This window comes from Camellia sinensis, chromosome 3 (assembly GCF_055761805.1).
Source record: "Camellia sinensis isolate YWXY chromosome 3, ASM5576180v1, whole genome shotgun sequence".
NCBI classification, from domain to species: Eukaryota; Viridiplantae; Streptophyta; class Magnoliopsida; order Ericales; family Theaceae; genus Camellia; species Camellia sinensis.
This window is the reverse complement of record NC_138963.1, coordinates 72,893,227-72,899,716: the sequence shown is the minus strand read 5'-3', so window position 1 is coordinate 72,899,716 and position 6,490 is coordinate 72,893,227. Positions and strand designations below refer to the sequence as shown.

Sequence of the window (6,490 nt, the reverse complement as noted above, 5' to 3'; positions counted from 1 at the left end):
TACCTTAATATTTATAAAATAAACATTAGTTATATTTTAAGAATAAATATATAAATTTCATAATTAAAATTTTAAAATGCTAATAAATATGCAAAAAAAATTATATACACATCTCTTATTTTGATAATATATATATATATATATATATATATTTATAACAATTTAATACAAATAAATAAATAAGTAGGCAAATAACTCATGGATTGATAATCAAGTAACAATTTTTCAATAACTGGATTTAGGACAATAATGATATAAAAGTTAACTCGAAATTGATTTTTAGGCTATGTTTAGTGTCTAATCCAGTTGTAGCACTCTTAAGCTAATACATGCTCATTACAATCTACAAAATTATTATATAATTTTAACTTATCATTTACTAAATGTTTACTCATTGATAGATAAATTTTCTTAACTAGGTTCACGCGTAGGATTATTACACGACTCATGGTATATCTAATTCAAGTTGGTCTTGGATTATATTTTTTCACAGAGAAATATATCTAAATAATAATTTAATAATTTTGAATATTAATAAATAAAATTTTATCGAAGTTTATATTTTTTTAATAAACATGCATAAATATGTACATATTTGTTATTTTCATTATTAAAGATATGTATTTACCAATTTAAAATATATTTACATAAATAAATTGGTCAAATAGTCGATAAATTTGTATTGGTTGACTTAATCCTAACTTTGCTCGTGACAGTTCAATTATCCCATAGAATTCTAGAAATTGCTCTTACACTTTAAGGTCAACTTATATTTATCCTACCACATCGATTAGTTATTTTTTTTAAACCGTAACGTGGCACACAATAACTCAAGTAATATTTTTAATATAGTTATTGAAATAAATATAAAATTTAAATCTTTCACTTCATTTCTTTTTTGAAGCCACATTGCGTTAACTTCTAAAATCCAAACCTACATTCTGTCATGAAACTCATCCACAATAAGTTTTTTTCTACAGCCAAAAACCAACACAACAAGCAAAACTACATAATATATATATATATATATATATATATTAATAAAATATAAAAAATAAAGAAAAATAGAGAACATAGGGAAGAGAGAGCTAGCGATACATCTAAAAATAAAATAAAATAGTATTATTATGTTATCTAGTAAACTTTGATATGACAAATTATAATTAAAAAAATTTAATAGATATAATACAATTATTCTCAACAGAAGCGATTTTTGTAATTTATGCAAATTTATTTGTTTTTAATTTAGCAATTGAATTATGATATATGTATTTTATTATAGAACAAAATACGAACAGAAAGCTTAAATAATTATTGAAACTTACTTAGTCTCACTATAGGAAATCGCACTTTTGCCGATTAAAACTTTAGTCGGCAAAAGTCCATTTTTATCTGGCAAAAGTTATCCGTGACTAATTTTTTTGGTCGCCACTTTGTCGCCAATTGAGGGTCGGCAAAAGTAATTAGTGACCAAAACTTTTGTTAGTCGGGAAAAAGTTAGATTTGCCGACTAAATTTTTGGTCGCTAAATATATCATTAGTGCGACTAATCCATTTAGTAGCTAAAATACTTTGATCGCGAAAAGTATTATTTTCCTGACCAAACATGTTAGTTACCAATTGTAACATTCCATGACCAAACATATTAATTGCCAATCGTCACATTCCACAACTAAAAAGTTTGGTCACCAATTATCACATTCCACGACCAAACATGGAAGTCGCCAAAAGGAATGTTTGCGCAACTTAAACTTTAGTCGTCAATAGACCTATTAGCGACCAAATCCTTTGGTTGCCAATATTAATAATTTTAACAACTAATTATTTAGTTGCCATCTTTCCCGACTAATCACTTGGTTGCCAAAATAGGAAAAACACACTACAACAAAACGCACCTTTGGCGACTAAAATTGGCGACTAAAAAAAATTTAGTCGCCAAAAGTTGTGGAATTGGCGACTAAATATTTTTTTAGTCGGCAAAAGTAAAATATTTAGCTACTAATTTTTTTAGTAGCTGTATATTGGTTATTGGCGACTAAAAAATAATTTAGTCGCCAAAAATGTCAGAATTGGCGACAAAAAAAAAATTTAGTCGCCCTACATTAATTTTTGGCTACTAAAACGACTTAGTCGCCGAATGAAAAATAAAAAATTATTTTTTACCTTTGGCGACCAAAATTTTGGTCGCCAAAGGTGTATTTTCAGCGACAAAAAATAATTTTAGTCGCCGTATATAGAGTTTTGGCTACTAAAATCATTAGTCGCCCAATAAAAAATAAAAAATTATTTTTTACCTTTTGGTGACCAAAATGTTAGTCGCCAAAGGTTTATTTTCAGCGACAAAAAATAGTTTTGGTCGCCAAAGAACTAAAATTTTAGGAGGGAGACGTTTGAAATATTTTGGAGGGATTTTTAAAATATTTTCAGCGACTAAAGATTTTAGTCGCCAATAACCATCTTATGTAAAATAAAAATATCTCACCTCTTACTCTTCTCTCATCCTCTTTCATCTCTCTTTCTCTCATTCTATAGAGAGCTGCCCCACACCGTCGTAAGGAGCACCCATCTCCGATCACTCACCACCAAACCTGACGTCGGTTCCACCGTCGCACGTCGATGGCTATCGTCGCAGGTCACCGTCGCCGTCGCCATCGCCACCGCCACCGCCGGAAATCACCACCGCCACTGCTGCAAATCCCAGGTTTTTGTCTCTCTCTCTCTCTCTCTCCTCTCTCTGTCGTTCTCGGTCTTCTCCCTCTCTCTCTCTCTCTCTCTCTCCCTCTCCCTCTCTCTCCCTTCCCGTATTTCCCCATCTCTCACACTTCATCTAGGGTTTATTTTTGTGTTGATTTCGTAAATGGGTTTCGTTGAAGTGTTTGATTTGTACGAAATTAATTAAATCTTGATGTCCAAAATGGGTTTGATTTTAGTTTTGTGAAATTATGGGTTTATTGTGTTTGAATTGAAATTATAGATTTTAGTTTTATGGGTTCATTGGGTTTTTTGTGGGTTTGATGTTGTGACTACACACACTCTGTCTCACTCTCTTGCAGTTGCAATGACTTCTTCAATGTCCACTGCCTTGCCAGTCAAATGAAGACTCTGTTTCTCAACCTCTTCCTGATCTGGTAGATTCATTTGAAGAATGATATATGTACACTAAATACTCTCACACAAAGCAGCTTGGAACAGATTTCCAGAGTCTATGGGAACTAGGTGATTTTCCCTCCAAGTGTTGTACTTGTTTCTTCATGATATGCATTCCCTTTGCTGCTGGTAAAGTTTGAAGGTCAATTGACCTCATAAGCACTAAAACCAGAGTGAGATAAATAAAGCACAAGATGTTTAATTTGTTTCTACATTCATAATTTTTGGGCTTATCTAAACCTATATATGAATTATGTGTATTTTGATAACTATGGATAGATTTTTTGATGGTTAACATTATTTTAGGAATAAAAAAAATTAAAAAAATAATAAAAATAAACATATTCTGAATTTTCTGTAAATTTTGATTTATGTTTTATGAAACTATTGTGTTACATTTTAATATGTATAAGAAGTTTGAACCCATTAGTTTCAATAAGTTTTAACGGGGTATGTGGCTCCACCCTTTGTGTGTGTCGGGTGTGAGTATATATGGTTTCTCTATGTATGGAATTGTTTGCCATCTCAAAGTTTAGCTGCAAAGATTTATGGTAATAATTTCCAGAAAATCCAAAACCTGATTCCAGCTTGTGAAAATAAATTCATGACAGAAAGGGAGAAGAAGAGGAGGACCAGAATTTATTTTGAAAATAGTTTCTAGAATAGTTCTCAAATTTGTAACATGTGAACTTTTACAAGCTTAATTTTAACTTTATTTGCTTTACTATGAGGTGGATATTTCAAGCGTATTATTCAAGAAATTGTCAAAAGGGTCATTCTTGTGTGCCTATTGCAGGGAACATCTTTGCTTTTGGACTATTTATATCACCAATGTAAGTTCCACAGGCATACAATATAGGTTTGCTTTTGGTTCAGTCTCAATTTCAGGTTAGCTTGAGTGTTTGTTTGCTAATTATAATTTGGAATTTTGATATCATTGGATTCAATTAATTTTGAAATTGTAGTTTGTTTATTGTTTTTGAAGTTTAATTTGATAATCTATGAAGCATAAATCACATTGTTGTGTTTGATTTGGCCACCAGACTGGATCCATTGTTTATATATTCTGAAAAACGAAAACAGAAAATGAAAATATTAAAAGCAAACATGAAGGTGTGAGGGATGAGATAATGTGCTTCAATTATAGGATTCATATGTTTATTTTGCAGATCTCTCTCTCAGTGAACGTGCACATGTTTCCAAAATCACCAACATGAAGATGCCACGGTGAAGAAGGCCATAAAATATATAAAAGTCAAAGAGTATCATTTATACCCAACTTTAGTGGTGTGCTATTTATACAGTAATGCTCTGTCTCAGCCTATGTTTCATTTTCCATTTAGGACTCTACTTGTCTACCTAGTATTCCTTATCTAAAATTTATCTTCCTAATTGGGTTGGGTTTAATCGCCTTAAGAGTATCATTTATACCCAACTTCGGAGCCGCGTCCAATGTCACAACCTAAACCATTATCATCCTACCACATGCACCACAATCCGATATCGTACAATATAAATGAGATCTTGAACCAATGTGGTGCCACTCAAAAATACGTTCTCACACTTAATTAAATCAATGTGTTCTGTAAGGAGAACACAAAGGGACTAACAAGAGACCCATGTTTTCTAGTCTTAAATTTTCACAAGATGAACAACCTAATCATTTGCAGCAGCATCTCACATTTTTTAGCCTTGAATTTTCTCATTTCTTTTCTGTAATTCTTACCGCCAAATATAGCTTCCTCTTCTTTTTTTGAATCTGCCCATTCTTGTTGTTCTATGATTCTAACTGTTGTTAAAAAACCCAATTGTTGCATTGAAAATTTACTTAATTTGCAAAGCACTATGTTTGTGAAATTACGGAGTCCAAAGTACTTAAAGGGGATGAATAGGTCAACCAATTAAAATTATTGATTTTAAGTTTAATTTTAGTTGATCAAACAGATTGAATCATGAATAAACAATCAACACATGAATATCATATTTTACATGAAAAACCCAACAGGATTGGCTGAGGACCCCTAGAGTGATGCAGTCTTTAAAAATCAAGGTCTTAACATGGATGTTCTATACCGTACTGGTGAAACACAACAGGTGGGAAATTTTGACATTAAGTTCTTGCAATCTACGGGAGCATTTGGTGGGTGAGATTGATATATTTAATTTTGTTGGCTATATACATGGTGGATTTCTTTATCCTTTCCTGCACTGTTATTATGTGGGTGAGGTTGCATTATTCAATTTGATAAAGCCTCAATTCCAAGTCCTTGTGGCTACAGAATCATCTTCTACCATTCAGCTCTGTTTAGAGACATGTCTCTCTGATACATTGTAGGCAATTATTTTCCTTCCTCCTTTACCATTGTTTGTTCTCTTGTGTAATGGGTATAACATTGTCTATTCTCTAATTTACATATTTAATTCTTCATTGTGGTATTTTTCTTCAAATTTATCAGACATGCACTAGTAGTTTGCTAATTCAATATCCAGTGATTTTGATTTTGATGACTTTCTTCTCAGTTGTAATGTTTTGTACAGATTGCATTCATGTCATGTTGTTTACAATTGAGTCTTAATCATGTGCAGGGAATCCTTACATATACCCCTCGCTTGCTTTTAATTGGTTTTCAAGGTATTTTGACCTAGTTGTAATGTTGAGTCTTTGTTCAAACATCTTGTGTTTCTGCTAGAGTATAATATATCCGAATTATTAATTTTATAATTGTTATAATTTGAAATGTCAATTTTATTGAATAAGTGCTAATGGGTTTTTTTTTTTATGTTTTACAGATTGCTTTTGCGTGAGCTATTGTGGATATTTATTTTTGTGTACAAAGAGCATTTATTCTGTATATGGCATCTATTTGTGTACAATTCTCTGTTTTGGAAATACAGTGTTTTTGAATGTAATATTTAATTTAGATGAATTATACTTGGTTAGAATGAATTTATATGATACTTGGAATAAGATGTTATAAGTTAAAGTTTTTGGATAGTTGATAATGAAATGGGTATTATTGATAATAGATTTAGATTATAATTGATAGATATATTATTCTATACATGTACAGGTTGCATTGATAATGGAATGCATATAATTTAGAAATTAATGAAAAATATTCAATTTGTGCATTTAAAAAGAATTAATAAATAGAGCTTTTGGCGACTAAATATTTAGTAGCCAAAAAATAAAAGGGAACTTATTGGCGACTAAACAGTTAGTAGCCAAAAAAAAAAAAAGAAGTTTTTGGCTACTAAAAAATTAGCAGCTAAAAGGGAGTATCATGATTTTAGTGACTAAAAAATTGATAGCCAAACAAGAGTGCCACGTTTTTGGCTACTA

General features: G+C 31.0%; 1 long non-coding RNA gene across 9 annotated transcripts; it reads left to right on the top strand.

Moving 5' to 3' along the window:
• The first annotated feature begins 2,231 nt into the window (after positions 1-2,231).
• On the top strand, positions 2,232-6,074 carry LOC114306223 (uncharacterized). Of its 9 annotated transcripts, none has more exons than XR_014364135.1 (6): positions 2,232-2,701; positions 3,054-3,216; positions 3,944-3,962; positions 4,019-4,035; positions 5,734-5,779; positions 5,938-6,074. It is a non-coding gene; the product is annotated as an uncharacterized LOC114306223 (long non-coding RNA). The 9 variants fall into 9 exon arrangements; XR_014364139.1 differs by lacking the exon at positions 4,019-4,035 and adding an exon at positions 4,317-4,450 and having other exon boundaries at positions 2,315-2,701; positions 3,944-3,980; XR_014364137.1 differs by adding an exon at positions 4,317-4,450 and having other exon boundaries at positions 2,343-2,701; positions 3,944-4,035.
• The last annotated feature ends 416 nt before the right edge of the window (positions 6,075-6,490 follow it).